The sequence below is a fragment of the Lathyrus oleraceus genome, chromosome 4, assembly GCF_024323335.1.
Source record: "Lathyrus oleraceus cultivar Zhongwan6 chromosome 4, CAAS_Psat_ZW6_1.0, whole genome shotgun sequence".
Classification (NCBI taxonomy): Eukaryota; Viridiplantae; Streptophyta; class Magnoliopsida; order Fabales; family Fabaceae; genus Lathyrus; species Lathyrus oleraceus.
The window spans coordinates 462,985,399-463,011,299 of NC_066582.1; the positions used below are offsets into that span (position 1 = coordinate 462,985,399).

At 32.9% G+C, this 25,901-nt stretch overlaps 1 pseudogene; it reads left to right on the forward strand.

The window, feature by feature from the left end:
* Positions 1 to 2,132: 2,132 nt before the first annotated feature.
* Positions 2,133 to 4,050, forward strand: LOC127137970 (phosphatidylinositol/phosphatidylcholine transfer protein SFH6-like; annotated as a pseudogene).
* Positions 4,051 to 25,901: the final 21,851 nt, after the last annotated feature.

Sequence of the window (25,901 nt, forward strand, 5' to 3'; positions counted from 1 at the left end):
TATTATTATTATAATTAACAGTAAATAAAATTTTTCACTTCTTTTTATTATCTTAGGTGGTCAGTAAGGGGAATGAACTACAATAGGTGTCTGAAACACGCTATTGTAGTCTATCGAATTCTATTGGACCACATTGGACATGACGATGTAATAATCCTACCGAATTATATTTTAATTTAAAATTACTTCTCAAATTATTTTCCATCTAACCATTCGATTTTGTTTTACAGTTTGTTTGGAGGCCATATCTCGGTCTGAATCATGATGTGAACCATAACGATGCTGCAGTTTAGACAGCGAAGACACCGATTATCCGATTCACTACAGTGGAAATGCACCAAAGTGATCGGGTCAAATTGCAGTTCAGAATGCTACAATAGATTCCAGAATCTCCCACGTGTTTAGGGAATTGGCATAAAAAAAGGGTCGATGCACAGTGGGATTATTCTGACTGGAGAGACTTTGCAAAAGACATGTGTCGTCAATGGAGGAATCGACGACAACACATCTTGAACGAACCAGTCATCCAAGGTGCAAGACCCACTCAACAATATATGACATGGTTTAGGTCGGTAACAACTCAACAATTTGTATCTGAGCCGCGGTATTTGATGGATCCACGCCAACATGTTTCGTCATCGTACGCCCCACAACAATTCACCATCCAACACCAATGTGAACCCACCCAAACCCAACAACCAACCAGACAACATCAACCAACCACATACACACAACAACCACACACCAAACATCGCAACCCGTTCATGCCAACCACCCAACAACCAACCATCCAACGTTGCAATCCATTTATACCACCCACCCAAACACAAAATCAAGAATCAAACCCCGCAACCACAACCGTTTATAGCCCAGATGATTCATATGAGTCACTTCATCGTAGCCCCCACCAATGAACACCCAATCATTATTTAACTATAGTACGCCCCAGGAACCATTGCTTCCACTACGCCAAAAAGGTTTTTTAACAGCGCATCTTAGACAGCGCTTTTAAAAGAAAGCGCTGTCTAATGTTAAAATAAAAATAAAACACGGAAAATGTTCTAAAAAAATAATGAAAGCGCTGTCTAAGGGGGGGTCTTAGACAGCGCTTTTAGAAAGCGCTGTCTAAGACCCCCCCTTAGACAGCGCTTTTAGAAAGCGCTTTTAAATATAGACCTTAGTCAGCGCTTTTGAGAAAGCGCTGTTTAAAGTCTTTCAATTAAAAAAAAAATTAAAACCAAAAGCGCTGTCTAAAGTGGGGGTTTAGAAAGCGCTTTTGGAAAGCGCTGTCTAAGGCATATCTTAGAAAGCGCTTTCCACAAAAGCGTTGTCTAAGGTCTAATTAAAATTAAATTTCAGACTTCTATTTTCGTTCTCAGTTCTTTTTGTTTTCCCTCCTGCGATTAAACCCCTCCAGCGAACCCTAACAGCGAACGAGAATACATTGTAATCATTCGGTTTCAATACCAGAAAGTGTTTGAAGAATCGGTTTCAGAACGTCATTTCTACTGCGGTATGTTCTTCATTTCTGCATTTTTTCATTTCTGATTCAGTTCGTCATTTCTACTGCGTTTTGTTCGTCATTTCTTAACATTTTCATTCATTTGGTTTCAGGCATTGCAAGTGTTTGAAGAATATTTCATTTCTGAATGCAGTTTTGAAAACAATGTTTTGTAATTTGTTTTCAAAAACTTGTATAACTCCTTCTCTAATGTGTTACTTTGCAGGATTCATGTTTTGGATTGTTATACAGACCCTCTTGGTTGGAAAGATAAGACGATGAAATCTGGAAATGTTAATGTTCCTTCTGAACAAATTTCACTTGATGCTACTTCTTATAAATCAGTCAAGGACATGGATAAGTTGTTTTTGGCGATTACCGATCTCGGCCGAGGTATTGCTAACGGTTTTGTGCTTTGAAACGAGTTGTTCTTTTTGTCTACTTTCATTTGGATGATTTTTTTCTTTCAATTATTATACTTTCAGGTTTAGTTGGAGAAAATAAATCCCGGTTCTCTGTTGCTATAAACTCGGTAATATCATTGACTTCACATAGCTTTGAACTTAGTTGAATTTACTGTGTTGGTCTGTTTTAGTTGGTGTTCTTTGTTGCTTTGTGATTATAACTGAATATGGTGATTAGTGACTGTTATATGCTTTTAGCTCCATATTTCATGGTTATGAAACTTATAGCTTTTTTTTTTCTTTACTTTTCCTTTCCAAGCTTTTTTTTTTCTTTACTTTTCCTTTCCAAGTTACAACTATGGATAGATATGTAAAGTACCACGTGCAAGAGTTTGAGAAATCTTTTGCAATAAAGTTTCCTGCTTGCACTATTGCTGCCAAGAGGCACATAGATTCAAGCACCACAATCTTAGATGTTCAAGGAGTGGTATGTTGCCAATAATTATTTATCTTTGCATTAGCTGTAAACGGAAGTACTAAATCATTCAAATCATTTTTATTTTATGATTCAATTATCAGGGGCTTAAGAATTTTACTAAGTCAGCCCGGGATCTCGTCATGCGATTGCAGAAGGTCGACGGTGACAATTACCCTGAGGTGTGATATCTCATGTCCTATAGATTGCTTTTGCTATTATTTTTTGATGTTACTCAGTTCTTGGAATTTCCAAAGGGGATATACCATGTTCAGTGATTACCGGTTGTTTTTTGTGCTGATACAGACACTCTGCCAAATGTTTATTATAAATGCCGACACTGGATTTAGATTGTTGTGGAGCACTGTCAAGTCTTTTCTTGATCCCAAAACAACTTCAAAGATCCATGTATGTTGAACTCCATCTTCTAGTTATTTAAAACTCTGTCTAATTAGTCCCGTTAAGCCAAATCAATTGGTAGCTGTGCAGGGACATCTGGTGCAGGGGTGCGGGTTCGAACCCGCGACATCCCACTTATTCATCTGTTTAATTATATAGTATAAATTGCTGACATTGCTTGATGCTTGGTTCGAAATTATTAGTTTCTTGGAAACAAGTATCAAAGCAAACTACTCGAAGTAATTGATGCCAGGTACATACTGGCTTCATGATGTTTTTATTTTCTCTTGACAAATACATTCTTTAACAGACCTAACACATTGTGCACTTTATAAAGTGAGTTGCCAGAATTTCTTGGAGGTACCTGCTCATGTGCAGATGAGGGAGGCTGCCTTAGATCTGATAAAGGGCCATGGAAAAATCCTGAAATATTGAAGGTCATATTCTATTCTTGGTTGATTTTTTGATAGATATTTGCAAATGTTATACTATATACCAGTCTGACTTGTAATATGCTGACAGTTGATTGTGTTTGCAAAATTTTGTAGATGGTTCTCAATGGTGAACCATGCGGGCAAGGCAAGTAGTAAAGGTTCTCAACAGCGATGGGAAGGTTATTGCATATGCAAAGCCTCGATACCCAATGGTAACTCTTTGCATGGCCGATTGTTACCTTGATCAAGTGGAGCCAATTTGGTGCTTCACACATTTTTCTCAATGGTCTATTTGTCATATATCACTCTCACTTATGCTACTCCCACCTACAGGTAAAAGGAAGCGATACATCTACTGCTGAATCAGGGTCAGAAGCTGAAGATATAGCTTCTCCAAAAGCAAGGAAGAGCTATTCGAACCTTAGGTTGACCCCTGTTCGTGAGGAAGTGAGTCTTGATCTGTTATACAAATTTCTATTTGCTTCAGATATATAAGAATAACTAATTTGACAGGATATTGTGGTGTTGTTTGATCTACGTAGCTGACTCCATATTGTGGAAAAAGGCTTTGGCTGTTGTTGTTGTTTGTTGCAGTCCACAATATTTAAAGATATTGTGAGACGACGATGATGTAATCAAAGTATAACATTAAGATTCTCATTCACTTTGTGTTTTTGTCAGGCTAAGGTGGTAGGAAAGACAAGCTTTGCTAATAACTTGTCCGGGTATAATGAATACGTTCCAATGTTAGACAAACCTGTTGATGCTGAATGGAAGAGGCAGGTATCTCTACAGAGGACTTATACCTTTAAAGGTTGGTGACTTCTTGGCATTTATTGATGCACCCTTTTGATCTATCTTCTTATTTTTCTTATTCACTAAACTTTCACCCAATTGCACAAATAGGTCTATGATGACTGTTTCTGGACTATGCCACTATAACTTAGGTTTAGCGTTCATGGTTGTAAAGATTATTTATAATGCACTTAAATTTCAAAAAGACTTTTGATGATAGTGTCTGTTTAAGATCTAAACCATTCGTCGACTTATATTCCAAGAGTTCTAGATTTTTGGAGAGTTGGGGATTGTAGGCATTGCTTAGTTTCTTGATGTGAGTTAGTATTTAATATGATTTTGTCCAGCAAAGATTAACAATGATTTTCAATACAGGAACACGTCCTCTTCCTGACATTCAGAATACTCCAGAAGGGGTTAAAGCTCGGATTTGGGTAGCACTGACTGCCTTTTTCTTGATGGTATACTTTAGACAGCGCTTTTGTAAAAAGCGCTGTCTAAGGGGGGATTAGAAAGCGCTTTAGGCAAAAGCGCTGTCTAGGGGGGGGGGGGGGGCTTAGACAGCGCTTTTTGAAAAGCGCTGTCTAAGGTATACCTAAAAAAATTAAAATAGGAGGGTCTTAGAAAGCGCTTTTGGCCAAAGCGCTGTCTAAGGGGGTGGGGCTTAGACAGCGCTTTTCAAAAGCGCTGTCTAAGGTATACCTAAAAAATTTAAAATAAGAGGGTCTTATAAAGCGCTTTTGGCCAAAGCGCTGTCTAGGGGGGGGGGGGGCTTAGACAGCGCTTTTAAGATTTAAAAAAGCGCTGTCTAAACCTTTAGTAGCGGAGGTTTAGACAGCGCTTTAAAGCGCTGTCTAAGGCTAAAAAAAGCGCTGTCTAAGGTCTTGTTTGTTGTAGTGTTCGTTTTCAAAACGACTCAATGGCCCAATTTGGGCAACTATACCGTCCCCAATTCACCCAACCCCAACGCCCTAACTACGATGACATGGGCACCGAACTCCATTACGGAAGCGCTGTTGGCCAGAGCCCCTCCGGATATTGGGAGCAAATGATGACACATCTGTCAAATACCGCCGGAACTTCCGCTGGACCTTCCAACCAATCATCGCTCGATCAGGTCAGCACCCAAAGACCACAAACACCTCAAGAAAATCGTGGGACACCTCGGAGACAAACTAACGTACCGGGATATGGAACCGGGGGACGTTATAATCGGGCGGGTCATTAGTTTTTTGTCTGTTCAATGTAACCAATTATTACATATTTAATAAATTTATTTATTTTCATTATTATTTCTTATGTATTAAATAATAAATATTAAATGTTAAAAATAAAAATAAATAAACAATTTAAAAACTAAATAAATATAAAAAAAATTGAAAAAAATAATAGGGGTGTATGCGTCAGATGAATTAGCGCTGACGCCCACCATGAAAATGCACTCAGACGCCAGAGGCATTGGCGCCTCCTCATGAGGCCCAATGCATGTGCGCCAATGCTCATGGCGCCTACTCTTATTGGTATGGGGTGCGCCAATTTATCTGGTGCATCCTCTACCAAACTTGATTATTTTGGTTTTTTTTTTTAAAAATTGGTTATTTTCAATTTTTTTAAAAAAAAAAAAATCTAACACCGAAATTTTAGTAATATTCAATAATTTCATTCTTAGGTCGGCACGAGAGTAGCTCTAGAATAATAAAACCTAAATAATATAACAACAAATATGTTATTAATTACTTTGTAAATTAGATATATATTAATTGAGAAAATTTTAAATTTCACTTAAAATGACTTATATAGAAATTTTTATCTTATAAATTCATTTTATAAAGATAAGTTTCATAAATTGTTTCATGTATAATAAAAGTTATATAAAAATAGCAGACAAACAAACTATATCACATTCTTTTTTAGATGGCCAATCAATTTACTTAAAAATTACGTTTATTGTTCTATAAATATTATTATCCATGAACTTTTATATTATTTATAAAATATTAATTGCTTTTAAAACTAAAAAATTAAAAATAAATTAAACTAAACTTTAATTTTAATATGATATCCAATTATATTGACCGAACGCTCTATTGATAGGACTCTAAAACATCCACTATTTTTATTCATACACCTAATATAATAAAGTCCAAAACATCATAAATTATTATACAAAAAATTATATTTTAAATAATCAATATATCAAAGTTATATATAAATTAAATAATTAATTATTCAATATATTAAAAAAAATACTTTTTTAAAAATTAAAATATTTTTTTGTTGAACTTAATACCGGAATCTTAGTAGTATTCAATAATTTCATCCTTAGGTCGGCACGAGAGTAGCTCTAGAATAATAAAACCTATACAATATAACAACAAATATGTTATTAATTACTTTGTAAGTTAGATATAGTTTCATTTAAAGAAATTCCCAATATATATCCTTTTTCTGGTTTCTACAATCAATGCCACACAGCTCACACATTTATCAGTAACAAATTTAGTTCTAGCAGTTTGAATTGCTCTGTAATTTAATTCATTCCCAACCACCAAAGTAAAGCCCTCATAATCCCTAGGAAACTTTGTAGAACTCCATTGAGTATCTTGAAAGTAACTCTTATATATAACCATCAAAGACATTATAGTTTCATTTCTTAAACTTGGTAATGCATTCTCTTCAATTAATGCTTCAAAGGCAAGCAACATATAGAATAAATGATGGTGGGTGAAATTAGACTAACAGTAAAGGATTGACTCAAATTTCGAGATATCGTAGGATCAATATAAAAATATTCTTGAAAAAAAAATTATAAATATATTTGTAAGCGTTCTTTGAACTTTGAGGTCTGTTCTGACTCGGATGAACTTCCGAAATCCAACTCATTTAAATTTTTAATTTAGTAAATAATAATAATAATAATAATTTTTTCTAAGACTTTTTAGTTTATATTGCAATTGAAATGCAATTATATAGAGAGGCAGGGCTTGGCTGAAATTAGTTAATGTCTTGGAAGCCAACTGTATAGAGAAAATTGATGAAGACATCTTTTGTAGCCCCCACACCAACAAACATAACATAAATTGGCCCACAGTTTTTCTTTGACAACAAATTGCCGGACAAAAATTTATGATTGGAACCTAAAGGAAATTGATTATCTTCTTTTTAGGCTTAATTATAGATTGATAATTCAATCAACTATAAGAAAGTTTGTTATTTGTGAAAAGCATATTTCACTAATCAAGTTGTGCCAAAAGAAAATGCCATACAATCAAGGGGGACACTTATATGAAAGAGATTTGGCAAGATCCAAAAGTTAAAATCTCCGCAATTTTTTCTGGCTACAACGTAAATTATGTAAATGTTCCTCTTAAATTTGGCACTACACTACTTTTGAGATAGACTTTATTATTTATTCTTATCATATAAGTCATTTTAAACTTTCACAAACATTTGGCTTTCACAAATAAATTTTTGGTTATAATTAATTAAAGAAGAATGTTATGCAACTCTATAAACTTATAAGACAAACATGTTCATTCTGATTACAAAATAAACAATACAAAGAATTGATGTTATGAGTAATACTAAATCAACTGACACTATTGACTTAACTAGAATGAAAATATAATGAATTCTCTCAGAATAAAAACAAGAATAACCATTATGAAAGAGGAGTTAGGGAAAACACATGAATCCATTTTGGTTCAAAATTTCTCTTTTTGATTGCCTTCCAAGAACCGTTGGCTTATCGTTATTAGTTTGATGTATGACTGACCATTAACGACCATTTAGCTCCAAATATATTCTTTTATATGTAATTTGATACAGTGGGGCTTTAACATCTATCCATCCATTTTGAAGGTGGGATTATTTCCTCGATCTTGTAATTCAATTGCGACATGTGATGATATCTCGGTCACCATAAGTAAATCATATATTTTGATTGGAGTTTCTCAAGAAACATCCTTAGTGTAAAGTTGAACAATATGACATGTTGTCCATCGTATAAATCTCACTTTATCGACTTCTTATCATGATATTTCTTGGTCCTCGATTTTTAAATAACTGCATTCTCATAGAATTGTAATCCCATCTCTTAAAACTCATTCAACTTTAATAATATTTTATTTCCAACCAATGTCTTATCAAATATAAATTTGATTGTCCAATATGTTTTATGCTATAGTTTGAGTGGAAATTGGCAACATTTTCCATATACCAACTCATAAGGCGGCAATATGACATATGTCTTGTATGTTCTATGATATGTCTATATTGCATCATCCAACTTTTTTGATCAATCTTTTCTAGAATGTGTTAACTATCTTTTCTAGGATTTACTTCAATTGCATGTTGGAAACTTCAATATGCCCAGTAGTTTTTGAATGATAGATGTTATGTAAGAAAGGTCTAAAAGGGGGATTGAATAGAAATTACCCTTAAAAACAATTTTAAAAAGAATTTTCTTAAAATTGGAGTTTTCACAAAATTGGGCAGCAAAAATTTTATTACGTGTGTGTTGGATTATTTAGATTGATATCACGAGTAACTCGATGTTGAAGAAATAGAATAAAATATGGAATTATGAACAACTTAGTCAATCAATGAATTAATCAACACAAAATCAATTTAAATGAGGTGTATAAATGGAATTTTATTGATCAATGGATCAATCTAATATTATAGGTTACACACATATTTAATCACAAGAAAGATTATCTAAATGACTTGATCAAATCCAAGTCTAAACTTATACAAGAAATCGTTATAAGAAAATTAAAGTCAAAAACATGCGATTTTTAAGAAAATGGTAAAAACCTAAAACATGCAACATATACAGAAAAGTTAAATGAGATAGGAAAAGAGAAGATTGCACCAGGGTTTATAGTAGTTCAACACGTTCGTCCTTTCTTTGTGCCTAATCTAGTCTCCAATGACAAACCATTAAAATTTCATTGTCTTCCACTATTTTGTCAATTTTTACAATATGCATTTTATACAATAAATGAACAAGATATTGAAATTAAAAACAAAATTAAGAGTTTCAATCAGAATATTTCCTTCTTCAGTTGTACATAACCCACACAACTAAAATCCTAAGTTCTTCACTCAGTCTTGATCATCCTCGTAATCGTATCCAAATCCGCTTCAAGCATTCATTTCGCTACGACTTTACTCAATCATACTGGTCCCTTGTATGAGATCTTAGTCTATCTAAAGGAACATAAACTCATATCTTCTTTTCGCAACTACCTTCACTTGGAACTACCGAAATCTTCAAAGAAATTATTTCTTTTTGCTCTGGTTGGATTGTCAATTCCCATCAATACCATATAATACGAATATTGATATACAACTCAAAAAATTTATAAACATTAACAATGAATGAACACCATCTATGATAAATCTCACACTCCCTAAGAATTGAGAAGCAACCAACTCATGTTAATCTTGCTAGATGTTGAAGATGAATTCAGATGCAGACAAAATTTTTGAACTGGTGTACTTTAAAAGATAAAACTCAGTTTAGAAAAACTCTCAGAATTAGAGTGTTATGATAATCACTTTTGAAAAAATGGCATAAATAATTTCTATATGCGTGTTTGAGATAGTGCACTAAAAATGAGTAAAAACACCATTTTGATTTGAGTCGAGTGTGGTTGGTATGATTCGAGTCAAATAAGAAAATAATTTGAATCAAGAATTTAAAACTAAGAATTTTTCCATTTGATTTGAATTAGTGGTTCGATTTAAAGAATCATGTGATTTGAATCATGCCAACATAACCAAAATGTAGGATTTGAAATGAACTTTTTTATTCAAATAAGCATGTAGATTGATTCGAATCAAGCTTGCTTCTGACTCAAGTCAGAGAAACTTGTGATTCGCATCACACTAGTAGTGACAAAATGTGAATTTCAAATTCATTTATTGATTAAAAACACACTTTAAAAAGTTATTATTTTAACAAAAATGAAGTGTTTTATAAAATATAAGGCTTGTATGATAGGAATCATGAATTCATGCATTTCTTGACCCAAATAATTGATGAATTTTATTTGAACTACTTTGCAATGACTTTTATCTCATGGTTCTATTTAATGCATGCAAAAACACACTTTAGTGCAAAACACAATTTAATGAATTTCACTCAATTTGAATATATGCGTAAAATCTAACTTAGAGGGGACTCATAACCAAAAACGATAAACGATAAGATAGTGAATGATACAATAAGAAAAATCAAAACCCTACAGGGGTAGAGAAACTCCAGTCTCCCCTTCTTTTATGATTGGAAACTTGCATAACTTGCATTAGAATAGAGTCGACTTGAGAATTAAATAAAATGTGGTCAAGGCTTTCCTTTGTGCTCCCCTTGAAACATCGTACCATACCAAATTTGCATAAAATGACATAAAGTTGATGTATTAGACTCATTACAATCTCTCCCCTTTGACGAGATCAAAAAAAGATATATTGAAATAGACTCTAAGCTCATAAATCCAGCAAACACGAAAAATAATTCAGAGCAAATAACGCAAAACACTAGATAAAGAAATATATACATATAATTGGAGGATTATTACACAGATAGAAGATGTTATTAGACAAGTCAAATGCAACAAATATGCATAGCAACGATATGAAATTTACAAAAGCAAAACACAATGATTATTTCACACAAAACTATATGGAAGAGGAATAAATAATGCATGAACATTAAAAAATGATTGTTAACATGCACATAACAAAAAATAGCATTTAACAAGATCTTAAATGCAAAAATAAAGAATAAAAAAATTACAAATACAAGATGAATAAGCAGCATATTATAAATTTATATCATCACTTATACAAAGTAATATAGATAAAATATTGAATAATGACAAGATAGAGTTTGGAGATATCATATCAATAGGCTTGGTAGGAAGTAAACTTGTTATATAAGAAATCTGTATTGCATGATAAAATATAGAGAAAAAAATTAAATAATTAATAAAATAAATCTTTATCCAAAACAAGATGGATCATTGATCCCCAATTTCCTATGAATTTTGTTCTGCGCATTACGTGTTTGTAAAAATATCAGCAAGCTCATTTTTTGTTTCCACATATTCCAAAATAAAATCACCCTTTTCAACATGAACCTTAATAAAATGGTGTCATGTCTCAATGTATTTGGTGTGTGAATGTAGAACTGGATTCTTAGTTAGGCTTATAACGCTAGTATTATCGCACTTAATTGGAACACATCCAATTTTTAAATCATAGTCTAGTAGTTGTTGCTTTATTCATAAGATTTGTGCATAATATTTACCAGTGGATACATATTTGGCTTCAGTGGTAGAAAGATCAACACTATGTTGTTCCTTAATGTGCCAAAACACCAAATAGGTTCCTAAAATGTGATAGGTACCACTAGTGATTTTCCTATCTGATTTACACCCTGTGAAATCAAAATCAGAAAAGCCTACTAACTAAACTCGCTAACTTTGGGAAAGCAAACACCGTGATGTGAGGTTTGGTTAAGATACCTCAAAATTATTTACGATCTTAAAGTGGGATTCCCTAGGTGATGCCTAAACTTGAGCGCACATACACACACTAAACATTATTAGATCTACTGGTTGTTAAATAAAGAAGATATCCTATTATACCTCGACATTTTTTTATATACATCTCAACTTCGTTTTCATCTTTATAAATCAATACGTGTGACGCCATAGGGGTAGATATTGTCTTTGAATTCTTTATGTCATATTTCTTGTGAAGCTCTAAGAAATATGTCGTGTGGCTTATAAAAGTTTCATTCTCAATTTGCTTGATCTACAAACATAAGAAGTAGTTGAGTTCTCCTATGAGATACATCTCAAACTCTACTTGCATGATATTATAAAATTCTCTATGCATATCTTTGTTAGTAGATTCAAAAATAATATCATCAACATATATTTGAACTAATAGAATATCTGATTCCTTACGTTTTATAAATATATTAGTGTGAACATTACCACGAGTGATTCATTTCTTAATTAAAAACTCACAAAGGCGCTCATACTAAGATACATGAGCTTGTTTGAGATTATAGAGTGCTCATTTTTTAAAAACATAGTTGACATTCTAATGGTCCTAAAAAACTAGGTGGTTGTGAAACATACACTTATTCATTTATAAATCCGTTAAGTCAATCCTTTCATCTTGACTACATCCATTTGCCACTACCTTGCTTCATTTATGGTAATTATGCCATGTTCATCAAGCTTGTTCCTAAAGATCCATTTGGTGCCTATGATTGTTTTGTTTTGAGGATGTCGGAAAAGATTCCATAAGTCATTTCTTTTAATGTAATTGAACTCTTATTGGATAGCAAGGAGACAACCTTCATCAACCAAGGCCATATAAATGTCTTTTGGTTCAATTTGAGAGACGAGTGCAGAATAATTCTATAAATTATTAACTTGAGAATGTGTACTTATCATGGATCTCTTTATTTTGCAAGTATAAAGCTGATGATCCTAATGTTGGTGACCTTCTTGGTTTTTTAATGGAGACAACACACTGATGATTATTGAAGATATACTTTGAACTCTTTGATGATGATGATTAACTTAAAGATATCTCAAACCTCATCAAGTAGAAGATTCACGATTCCAATGAAATGCTTATATGATCAATATATCTGACAAAGTAACTTAAAAGCTTCAGAGTTATGAAAGAAATGAAGTGTGAAAGCTTGTCTGGTCGTGTCTATTTGATTGACCAAATTCTTGTGAAAGTAAAAGAATAACTCCTAAGATACTAAGTCAAATCACACACACTTAAAATAATTTTAAGATGTCTCATTACTTAACAAAATCATCTAAAAATGGTTTTAGATCCTAGCCAACTAATTAGGAGAGTGTTTAATTGGTTGGAAGCATTTTTCCCAGCTAGGTAATCGATTATACAACTGACCTATTGAAAAATCGAGTTTAGTTATTGAGTGTAATAGTCTTGAATAATAGAGTTTGGCTCTTGATATAAACCATTGAAAAATCTATGTTTACTTATAGAACTCAATCTGCAAAACTTGTTTGATTATTGAGATTAACCGGTGAAATCTCCACTTGGGTTCATGAGTTCATCTCGTGGAAAAGCTCTCTTTTGATTGGGGGACAAGCCAATGTAAAATATATTAATTCACTTGTATCAAATGTTCATGGGCATAACCTATAAAAGCTCAAGTTTTTAGTGAACTCTCAAGAATATCTCTTTGGGACATGACTAGACTAATATTCCACCGAACCTATATAAATCTAGGTGCCATCTCTCTAACCTTAACTCTTTAAATTATGTCATTTACATTATTATTTTGTATATTTTTGTTGCTTTTATCTCTTTGACAATACTAACACAAATTGATCTTTGAATAATAATAGGTATTAATTACAAAAATATGTACTGAGTAAACTACATAGATTAAACAATTCAAGATAAATTCATCTCCAAACGCCTATCTAAGGAAACTTAGATACTCATAATGTAAAAAGTCATAGCCAAAATGTTTGATAAGGAATACATGATTTACAAGGAAACAATTGCATTATGGAACTCTACATGTGTCTCTTAGTGATCAAAATTCAGAATCATTGTCAATTGCATCAGATTTCACTTAAATAGGGACTTGGATAATAGAAATCGCATCATGATTTCTCAATAATTTGATTTTTCGTATTGATTTTCTAGAAAAATGTGACACGATTCCATCCCATTATGGCATAATTTCCTCAAATCACTTCTTCAATGTTTTCATCACATGATTGTGCCATAATGATATCCCTTCATACCACGATTTAAACATACCAAACTTCTTTGTTTTATTCTCAGGATCGCGCCACAACTCCCTTTAACCGTGGCACCATTTTTGTTGGGAACTTATTCCTTTTTTCTTACTTTCTTCATGTCTTGGTGTGTTGTCTTTGCTTCTCTTCACGTCACTCTAACCTCCACCATGTGTAAACATTGAAGAGTTGTCTAATTAACATGATTTGATGTAAGTTGAGACTTTCAATAATGGTCTCGATTCTTGTATAATTTTCTAAAGTTCATGCAACCTTAATAGATAAATTAGTAAAAACAATGTAAAAATTTACTAAAAAGGATAATATGACCGGGGGAGTCAGACTCATATTGATTAGATGCTAAATTGATAGAAAAGATCATTTATCTATGTAATATTTACAAGTTTTCAATAATTTACCTTCTTTCAATTTTAGTATTTTATATTGATTCACTCTGTTACATATTTTCTCAATGTCTGTTTATTTTATTTTATTTTTGTAATTTATGCTTAATTTATGTTAGATGAAATAAACATGACACTTTAATTTGGTATCAAAAACATGTCCATCAGAGAGTTGTTAAATTTATGCATGTTTCAGAGGTATAAATTAAATCACCCAATGTAGTTACGTCATGATCCCATTAGTTTGAAGGGTAACCTTGAATGTTGGTTGCCCATAGTTTGATGAAGGTAAAATACACATATTCCCATTAGTATAAATAGTTGACATTCAATTGTAGTCTCAACAACGAGTGTGGGAGTTAAACAATAATAGCAAAAATTACAACTAACTTTTGTGTTTTAGAAGAAAGTTTTGATGTTATTTTGAGTGTTTATTGTTATAGCTTCTTAATTTTCTCAAGGCAATAACTTTATTTGCCAACATTTGGTATCAGAGCCAAATTGATGATTCCTACAAGTTATATTTCTGATGTATTATGTGTACCTGGTATATGTCAGAATCTTTTAAGTGAGGGATAACTTCTTGAGAAAGGAATCGTCTATTTCTAATGAACATCAAGTATGATGTTGATATATGTTACAAACACGTAGTTGTTGATGATAATTGGCTTTGGCATACACGTCTTGGACATTATAACTTTTAAAGCATTGAGTTTCTTGCAAATAAGAAATGGGTTAGTGGCTTGCTGGTTATCTAATTTCTTGATCAACTGTGTGAAGCTTGTGTAGTAGGCAAGAAGCATTGAGATCCTTTTCCTAAAGGGAATGCATGGAGAGGTACAAAATAACATAAGTTGGTGGATTCTGATTTATGCTATGTGGAAGTTTCATACAATGGAGGTAATTAAAATTTTACTACTTTCATTGATGACTTTAGTAGGAAGATATGGGTTTATGTTTTGAAAACTAATTCGGATGCTTGTGATATGCTCAAAAGATTTATAGCGTGTCTTTAAAGGAGAAGTGGTTATACTCTGACAAACCTTAAAAGTTAATAGGGGAAAAGTATATTTTTTATGATGCTTTCTTGATAAATAAAGGAATTAAACATCAAATGAATGCTAGATACACCCCCTCAACAAAATGGAGTAGCAAAAAGAAAGAATAGAACTATCATGGATATTGTGAGAAGCATATTGCATTGCAAAAATTTACCCAATAGTTTTTGGCCCAAAGTAGTGGCTTGTGTAATATACTTAATAAATAAATTTCCTATCAAAAGCGTACGTGATAAAACTCCACAAGAAACTTGGAGTAGGAAAAAGCTAAATCTCAGTAACTTGAAATTTTTGGTTGTATTTCTTATGCACATATTCCAGATCAACTAAGGAAAAAGCTTGACAACAATGCAATAAATTGTATCTTTTTAGGATATAGTGAAGAAACAAAAGCATACAAGTTTTACAATCCAGAAACATAAAAGGTAGTCATTAATGAAGATGTTACCTTCGATGAAGATGGAGCGTGGAACTGGTCAAAAAAGAAAATGAGTTTGTGCTTGTAGCAGTTATAAATGATGAAATAGATGATAAAAATAATGAACCTTCAAATTAACCAACACCTGTCTCACACCTCATAGATATCCAGAAAGGGAGCTTCTTCCACCATTTTACTCGCAGGAATATGAAGTTGGACGATATGACGATTCTGATGATAAGGAGGAAGAAATTACTTATTGTGTCTTATTTGCTGATTGCGATCCCGTGACGTATGATGAAACAACTAATAAAGATTGTTCTATTAAAACAATTAATGAAGAAATTCATGCAATTGAGAAGAATAACATGTGGGAGTTAATAACACTTCTAGAAGGAAAGAAGAAGATCAAAGTCAAGTGTGCAATCCAAAAGAAGAGGTAAATCGCTTCAAAGCATGAATAGTAGCAAAATGGTACAAACAAAAAACCGACATTGGCTATTTTGAAGTTTTTGCCGAAGTTTCTAGAATGGACACAATATGGATGATTCTTTCCCTCGTCGCCTAAACTCATTGGAAGATATTTCAAATGGACGTGAGATCTACTTTCTTGAATGGTGTACTTGAATAAGAAGTTTATGTAGATCAACCACTGGGTTATTTACAACAAGGAGATGGAGATAAGGTGTACAAGTTGAAGAGATGAAGATAAGGTATACAAGTTGAAGAAAGCATTATATTGTTTGAAGCAAGCATCTAAAGCTTGGTCCACATGTATTTGAAGGTAGAAAAAACAAGAAAGGGGGTTTGAATTATTTTCACTGACAATAATTTTTTTAGCAACACTACACACCGAAACATAATAACTAACAACACAGAAGTTTATCCTAGCTCGCTTGAAAATCAAAGTTACTCTAGTCCACCAGGCCAAGGTGATTTCGCCTTCAATAAGGACTTAATCCAATAATCTAGAAAAATTACAACAAATGTCTAAGAGTTTTCAATCTCTTAGCCCTCTCAAGTCTATAGACTTCACAGGTCACTTGAGAAATTACAACAACTATTTAGAATTACAAGAATGTGTTTGATGCTTCTAGATAAGCAAGATGAACACGATTAATAACAAATGATCAACGATCACACTAAGAGCAACAACTCGTGTGTGATAACTGAATTAGAGAATAATAGAAGTTTATCCTAGCTCGCTTGAAAATCAAAGTTACTCTAGTCCACCAGGCCAAAGTGATTTCGCCTTCAATAAGGACTTAATCCAATAATCTAGAAAAATTACAACAAATGTCTAAGAGTTTAACAATCTCTTAGCCCTCTCAAGTCTATAGACTTCACAGGTCACTTGAGAAATTACAACAACTATTTAGAATTACAAGAATGTGTTTGATGCTTCTAGATAAGCAAGATGAACACGATTAATAACAAATGATCAACGATCACACTAAGAGCAACAACTCGTGTGTGATAACTGAATTAGAGAATAACAAAAATTTAATGTATGATTTCAAAATGTGTGAGTAGAATTCTTGAGTGAGAGCTTCGTGTCACCGTATGATGATAGTGAGGTCTATATATAGTGCTTGAAGATGATACTGTTGGAGAGAGCATTGATGCTGATATCTTGCCAATTATGGGACTTAATGACATTAATTTTCTCGTCCTTTCCGTAGCAGTCTTGGAGTGTAGTCAATACTATCCATATATATATATATCCATACCATACTTAGATTTCTTTTATGTTAAGCTTCTAATTTTAATTAATCAGATGATCTGTTGGGCGTGAATCAGAGTGAGCAAAGTTCAGAGCCTTTAGGTGGCGCTTGTATTCTTCAGATAGTTGGTTTGTTGATTGGTCTTCAGAGTCAGCTTGATTGATCTTCAGATAGAATGTCTTCTGATGTACGGATCTTCAGAGCTCATATGTAGGATCTTCAGATGTGGAGTTTCTAGAGTCTTCAGATAAACTTTAATGACAAATTTTGTTCGTGATTCCTTTGGACATGCTTGTGGTCAGCGTCAAATATGATTTATGATTCCTTTGGACATGCTTGGTGTTCCATCAGATTTAGTTTACCTTAGAGTCCTGCACATTTAGAGAATTTATTAGGGTACCAAATGGTTTCATTCTTTGTTATCATCAAAACTCAAGAGATATATTGCAGAACCAAAATCTTGTTCTAACAGTATTGACCAACAATGGATTTCACATAAGTCCATATGAGCATGCTTTATATGTCAAAGTAAACAAGGATGTATATATTATTATTGTTTTCTTATACGTGGATGATCTAATCTTCACTGGAAACAATCCCAAATTGTTATAAAAATTTAAAGAGAGCATGTCTACACAGTTTGAGATGACAAATATGGGTCTAAAGTTTTATTTTCTAGGCATTTAAGTGAAACGTGAAAATGAGGAGATTTTTATTTCACATAAGAAATGTGTATCTAATATTATGAAGAAATTTAAGATGGAATCATGCAAACCAATGCTGACTCCAATGAAAGAAATGTTGAAACTAGAAAGAGAAAGTGGTGGTGATACTGTAAATTCAACAAATTTCAAAAGGCTAGTTGGAGGCCTTAGGTACTTGACAACAACAAAATCTGGTATAGTTTATGGAGTTTGACTTATAAGAAGATTCATGGACTCACGAGACAATCACATTGGCAAGCTACAAAAAGAGTTTTGAGGTATATAAAAGGAACAATTGATGGAAGAATCTTTTACTCAAGTTCTAGCAAGCCAAAGTTGATTGGATACACAGACAATGATTTGGCAAGTAAAACTAGAACTCAAAAAAATACTTCGAGTTTTGCTTTTCATCTTTAAATAGACGCGTTTTCTTAAGAAACAACAAGTACTAGATTTGTCAATAGTAGAGGTAGAGTACATAGTAGCAACAAATTGTGTAACTCAAGTAGTTTGATTGCAGAGTTATTAAGTGAATTACAACATCAACAAGATGATCTAACGAATGTATTTTGCAACGAAAAAGTAATAATTGCTCTAACAAAGAATCGTCTGTTTCATGGTCACAGCAAACATATTGACATCAAACACCATTACGTATGTGGCTTAATCAAAGATAAAGAAATTGTGGTGGAGTATTGCACTTCAAAAAATCAAATTGCCGATATTTTTATAAAGCCACTCAAAATCAATTCTTTCTTAAAGATGAAGAATATGCTAGGAATGATGAAGTCAAGTTTAAGGAAGGATGTTAGATGAAATAAACTTGAAATTCTAATTAGTAGAGAAACTATGTCCATCTGAGAGCTATTAACCTTATGCATGCTTAAAACTATAAATTAAATCACCCCATCTAATTACATCATGTGCTAGTTTAAAAGATAGCGATGAATGTTGACTGACCATAGTTTATGAAGCTATATATATATATATATATATATATATATATATATATATATATATATATATATATATATATATATATATATATATATATATATATATATATATATATATATATATATATATATATATATATATATATATATATATATATATTCTCATTAGTACAAATAGTTGACACTCAATTGTAATCACAACAACGAGTGTGAGAGTTAAATAATAAGAGTGAAAGTTCCAACAAATTTTTGAATTTTATGTTGATGTTATTTTGAGTGTTTAATTTTCTCAAAACAATAATTTCATTTGCCAACAACTTCAGAACATGTGATACTTTCATTGATATTTGGTTACATTTGGGTATTGATTGACCCAATGTAATAGTATTTATTTACATATTTAATTATCTTTATTACTAATGAAAAGAAAAAGTGACAAATTGGTTCAAGTTATGTAATATGACTTTTGTTTGACAAAAGCCACAAATATTTGGGTAACTAATATGCATTTAATAATATTGAAAAAAAATAGAAATGAAAATAGAGTTAATTAATGACTTGGGATTATTCCACAATTCTGACCAAAAAGTTTGCAACATTCAAACAGTCATTTTCATAATATTCATTCCGATGATTTAATCTCCTCACCAAACACTTCCCAAATCGAACAGAAAACTATACTTTTATTTTTGGTAATTAACTTTTGACATTCTAATTAATTCAGAACTTTGATATTACAAACTGCAACTTCTTCTGCATTTGTGACACTTTCAAGCACCATCTCGTGAACCATATTTTGTTTTCTTGTTTTGCTTTCACAGTGGTCCATAGTTATAAAAAAATCAAATGTTGACAAAAATACTTTCTCTAGATCCTCAATGAAATATGGAATGGTGCATATAAATGTAAAGTTCAGTTCATAGCTTGTGGACACAAGTATAGTTATTTTGTGTATCTTGTGTGATACTATGATGTCATTTTTATTTATAAGAAAATCAAGATGCCATTTTGGAGTTATTCAATCTTAGGCTATTTCAAGAACTTTGTTTCCAAATTTAGATTTGAGTCAAACTTCAATTTCATAATCATCTTTTTGTTACAAAAGGAAAGGACAAAGAAAGGATTTACTTTGTCATCATAGTAACATTGCTTCAAGATTCAAAAGTCTAATTATGAAGAGAAAAAAATGATGGTTTACTTTTATTTAGCATGAGATGAGAATAACATCTTTATCTATTTAGTTTTTTATGTTGTCAATGGAGTTAGATTCTCTAATTGGATCCACAATTAGAGCAATTATAAAGCTAGTTTTTCATGAAAATCTAGATGAATATAATTTGATTTAAATCATGATCAATAGGGTCGGATTTAGATGGTCTACCGACCAAGGTTTTAAAATATACCTGTTACACAAAAATGGTGACGATAAAATGGTATTTCCTCTAGTTATTTTATAATTTCACGGTAACATTAATGATTTTTTTCCTAATATATCTTCTACTATTTATTATTCTTTTTTTTTCAATTATTTTAATTTATCTTTCCTATGCAATTAATGAAGGATAATTATATAAAGTTATATATAATACTCCCTCCATCTCATAAAAAAATGTCTCATTTGCATTTTTTTTATCTCAAAATAATTATCTTTTTTCAATATCAATGCAACATTTATTATTATTTTTCCACTATCATACCCATATTTATTAACTTCCACTTTATTCCATCACTCTTTTAATTACAGTTAATAGGGATATTCTAGTAAATAATATTAGTTTTATCATCAAAACCAACACATCTAATCATTTTCTTAAGAACCGTGAATTGTTCAAATATAGTTGTTTTTATGAGACGGAGGGAGTATGTCTTTCCCATACAAAATTAATTGAACTTCTTAATTCTGGTGAAACATCCAAAACGTCGTATAATTCGGGATGAAGAAAGTATTAGATAATGTTAATACCATTTTTAGCGTTTTATGTTGGGAAAAAAATTACAAACAAAAATTTGTTACAACTGGAACAAAACATCATTACAATTGCAAAACGTTGTTACCACACTGTTACAGATACACAATTTTCAAAATCAGAATATATAAGTAGGGATGGAAATTGGCTAGGTCGAGGCGGGCTTTGCTAAGCCTGAGTCTGTCCGGCTAAAATATTCAAAGCCTAACTCTGGCCTGTAGCATATCATATGTTTGTTTTAAGGTCTGAACCTAGCATTTTCGAAGGTCTGATTGGCCTACTAGCCTACTCAAAAGCCTACTTCATTTGTATATTTGTAAATAAGAAATTCAATTAATGCTAAATAGACTAACAAATTAAAAGATCAACGAGACTAAATGTGTATTTTTATTGACTCATTCGAGTTTAACTGTTAGCATAAGTTTTGTGATACAATTTATTTGAGAGAACTTATGAAACAACTTATGACATTGTTCATACGATTTTTTAACTTATTTATATAAATTCTTCAAAATAATTAAACTTTATTTTTATATTTCAATTTAAAGTATAAAATACAATATAATAATAATAATAATAATAATAATAATAATAATAATAATAATAATAAAGTTATTCATGTTTACTTAAATAGATCGGTAAGATAGGCTTAAAATACTTTCTTTATTGCATGTGGCCTAACCTTTTTAGTTAGATAGGCTTATAAAAAAACCTATGTTTTTTCTATTTAAAAAAAAAATCCGATTTGACCTGAACATGTGTAGGCTAGGTTGTAGGCCCCTATTAGTTGGCTTGACATATTCCCACCCCTATATACAAGTACATATCACACAAAAAATTTATAAAAATTGTGATTAATTTACATCCAGACAATAATAATCAATAAAACAACATTTATATCGAACGAAATTGTGAAAGCTTTTACACAGTCGCGCTCATTGTTTAAAACATTGTATGTTAATACTTGTCCATTGATGTGTACTACATTATAATGGCAGAGTAAAAAAGAAGCCGATAAGAAATTATTCCATCCAAACTTGATATTTTCATTAATGTGAGACTAAATATATACATCAATGTAATCATAACTAACTCACATGATAAAGGAACTCTTATGACAACTTATCCACATATTATGAAATATATAATAACTTGCTAAGAGAATGAAATTAACTAAGGTACTTAATGATAATTAACACTATTTGACACCCCCTCAAACTGGAACGAGGGTTTCAAAATCAATAGATAAGCCTTTCTTTTCAAAATAGTCAAGCATGCATCATTATGCAAACCATAGGATCACAAATGTCAAGCAATATGGACAAGGATGATCAAGAACCATCCATGACATGCACCAAGGAAGTTAGGGTTGCAAGCCACATGATCCAAGCAACTCAAACCAAGATGAAATTAGGGTTTCATACCCTTGATTCAGATGAATGCAACAGCATCCCCCCGGGCTTAACTTTTAAGAAAAATCATAGCTTTGGTTAGATATAAACAACCACAAACCTTTGAATCTATGAAAATATTTGCAAACGTTAATATGAATGCATGATACACACATGTAGTTGGCATGAATGTGTGTAGATGAATCTTAAACCAAAAGTAAAAAAGGGAGGGAATTTGTTTGGGGTATGACATGTGTGTGTGCTTGCACGCGCGCGCGTGCGTGTGTGTGTGTGTGTGTGTGTGTGTGTGTGTGTGTGTGTGTGTGTGTGTGTGTGTGTGTGAGAGAGAGAGAGAGAGAGAGAGAGAGAGAGAGAGAGAGAGAGAGAGAGAGAGTTGCCTTAGTACTCTTAGACAGGGCGACCAATGTAACACCCTTCTAAAATACCCCAAATATTTAATTAAAACAACAAATATATACATCAGAGTAAAGGTGCAATTAAGGGTGTCACACAATCATCTCACACCATTCACCACAATAACTGTCATGCTCTTTTATTAACTCAAAACATAAAGCATTTGCACAATACGCAGCGGATAGAAATCAAATCAATCATGCAAAACATGTAACACATTACATGTAAAATTATTCAACAAGGTAAAACATCCCGTCCCGATGTTACATCTATCAGAGCATGACCCACTAAGGAGACTACACTAGACTCCAAGCACTAGCTTCTACTCAATCACTGCTCGTTACCTGAAAAATAGTTGTAAGGGTGAGTTCCTCAATCGATATAATAAGCATTATAAAATATCATGTAATGCTAAGTAAATAACACATTAATCACCCTAATCATATCACACATTCGGTAACGGCACAACAACTCAAACATCATAATCATGCTCAACATAAACATCAAAACACACGTATAATATTGGAACACCTCCATTCATATTATACACAATACATACATTATGCAATGAGACTCCATGCATGCGGTACCGACTATTCGTGAACATATAGTTCACCTCACCGATCAAATCCAGATACGGCTACCAAGCCCACTAGTCCCACTCATTTGAGACCTAGTGACTCACTCACTAATTCCTCACCACGGAAATTAGCTACCACCAACTCACTAATTCCTCACTATGGGAATTAGCTACCACCATACAGACTATAATATGCATGCTAAATCACCTAGCAATGCAAAATCATCAACAATAATCCACAATGATTTACTCACTAATTCCTCACCATGGGAATTAGCTACCACCATAAAGGCCACAATATGCATGCTAATTCACCTAGCAATGCAACATCATTAACAACAATCCACAATGGACATATGCTCACACTCTAAGCCATAAAACAGTCCATTCACCAACACATGCATAATATATACTTTCACAACATTATGCATATTTTCACACATCATCAGTATATTTATCGCATAATCATATCATGTCATGCCAATTAATCAATCACAGTATTAGCACACTCTACTAATACCTATACTACTCAAAACAACGGGAAATAATCCCTACTATATCACATACCGATATAGGCCAACCATTAAATATGTACACAACATTTAAATACCAATTTTCCCACTTTTCAACAGTGTTAACCGGTTAACGCCCTGGGTTAACCGGTTAACGCAGACCAAAACACGCTTCCTGGCAAAACTTAACAGTGTTAACCGGTTAACGCCCTGGGTTAACCGGTTAACGCAGACAGAACAACAATATTTTCACAACTCACAACAGTGTTAACCGGTTAACGCCCTGGGTTAACCGGTTAACGCAAGCAAAACAGCAATACCTCACAATTCCTAACAGTGTTAACCGGTTAACACCCTGGGTTAACCGGTTAACGCAAGACAGAAAGCTGTTCCTGCGCTAACACGAAGCAGAATGCAGAATTCTCCGCATTTTCCGCCGTTGGAGGACTTCCGGACCTCCGATTCCGATTCCGTAAAAAGCTATACGTTCGGGAAATCACAACTCACACAAATACAGATTCAATTACAGTTTTCACATCATCTATTCATCACCATTTTTCAACATTCATAATCCAATTAGGGTCAAATCAACGGCTTATCACTACCCATTACATGTTAACCCATAATACCCATTAAACGACGATAAACCCCCCTTACCTGAGTTAATCCGGCGAATCTTTAAGCTTCAAGCTTTTCTCTTCTCCAACCTTCTTCCTCTTGCTCTGCCTCTTTGCCCTTTTCCTCTTTTCAGCCGCTTCTCTGCTTTTCACGTAAAACCCTCTTTACCAAAAATGAAACTCTTTTTTTCCTTATTTCCAACTTATATATTTTCCAATAATTATTATTCCAATAATAATAATAATTATAATAATCCAAAAATTCTAATTATTTAATTAAATTAATAAATATAATATTAACTTAAATTAAATAATTATCTTATTTTTATCGGGGTGTTACAACTCTCCCCCACTAAAAGAGTTTTCGTCCTCGAAAACATACTTCAAGCGAATAACTCCGGATAAGACTCCTTCATCTGACTCTCAAGTTCCCAAGTCACATTGCCACCTGCTGGTCCTCCCCAAGCTACCTTTACCAAAGCAATCTCTTTACCCCGCAACTGCTTCAACTCTCGATCCTCGATCCTCATAGGTGATGTTTCAACAGTCAGGTTATCTCTCACCTGTACATCATCTACTTGGACCACATGCGACGGATCAGGAATGTACCTCCTCAACTGAGACACATGAAAAACCTCATGCAAATTCGCAAGTGACGGCGGTAAAGCGATACGATAGGCTACCTCTCCTATCCTTTCCAAAATCTGATAAGGACCAATAAATCGAGGTGTCAACTTCTTCGACTTCAAAGCTCGACCAACCCCAGTTATCGGAGTGACACGAAGAAACACATGATCTCCCTCTTGGAACTCAAGTGCCTTCCTTCTCTTGTCGTGATAACTCTTCTAACGACTCTGAGCAATCCTCATCTTCTCCTGAATCATCTTAATCTTTTCCGTAGTTTGTTGAACAATCTCCGGTCCAACCACAGCATTCTCACCGGACTCATACCAACATAAAGGCGTCCGACATCTCCTACCATACAAAGCTTCAAACGGTGCCATACCAATGCTCGAATGAAAACTATTGTTGTAGGTAAACTCAATCAAAGGTAAGTAACAATCCCAAGCACCTCCCTTTTCCAAAACACAAGCCCTCAAAAGATCTTCCAATGACTGAATCGTCCTCTCAGTCTGACCATCAGTCTGCGGATGATATGCAGAACTCAATCTCAGCTTAGTTCCCAAAGCCTTCTGCAAACCTTCCCAAAACTTCGATGTAAATCTAGGATCTCTGTCCGAAACAATGCTCGACGGAATACCATGCAAACTTACAATCTTCTCAATATACAACTCAGCTAATCTCTCTAACGGATAATCCATTCTGA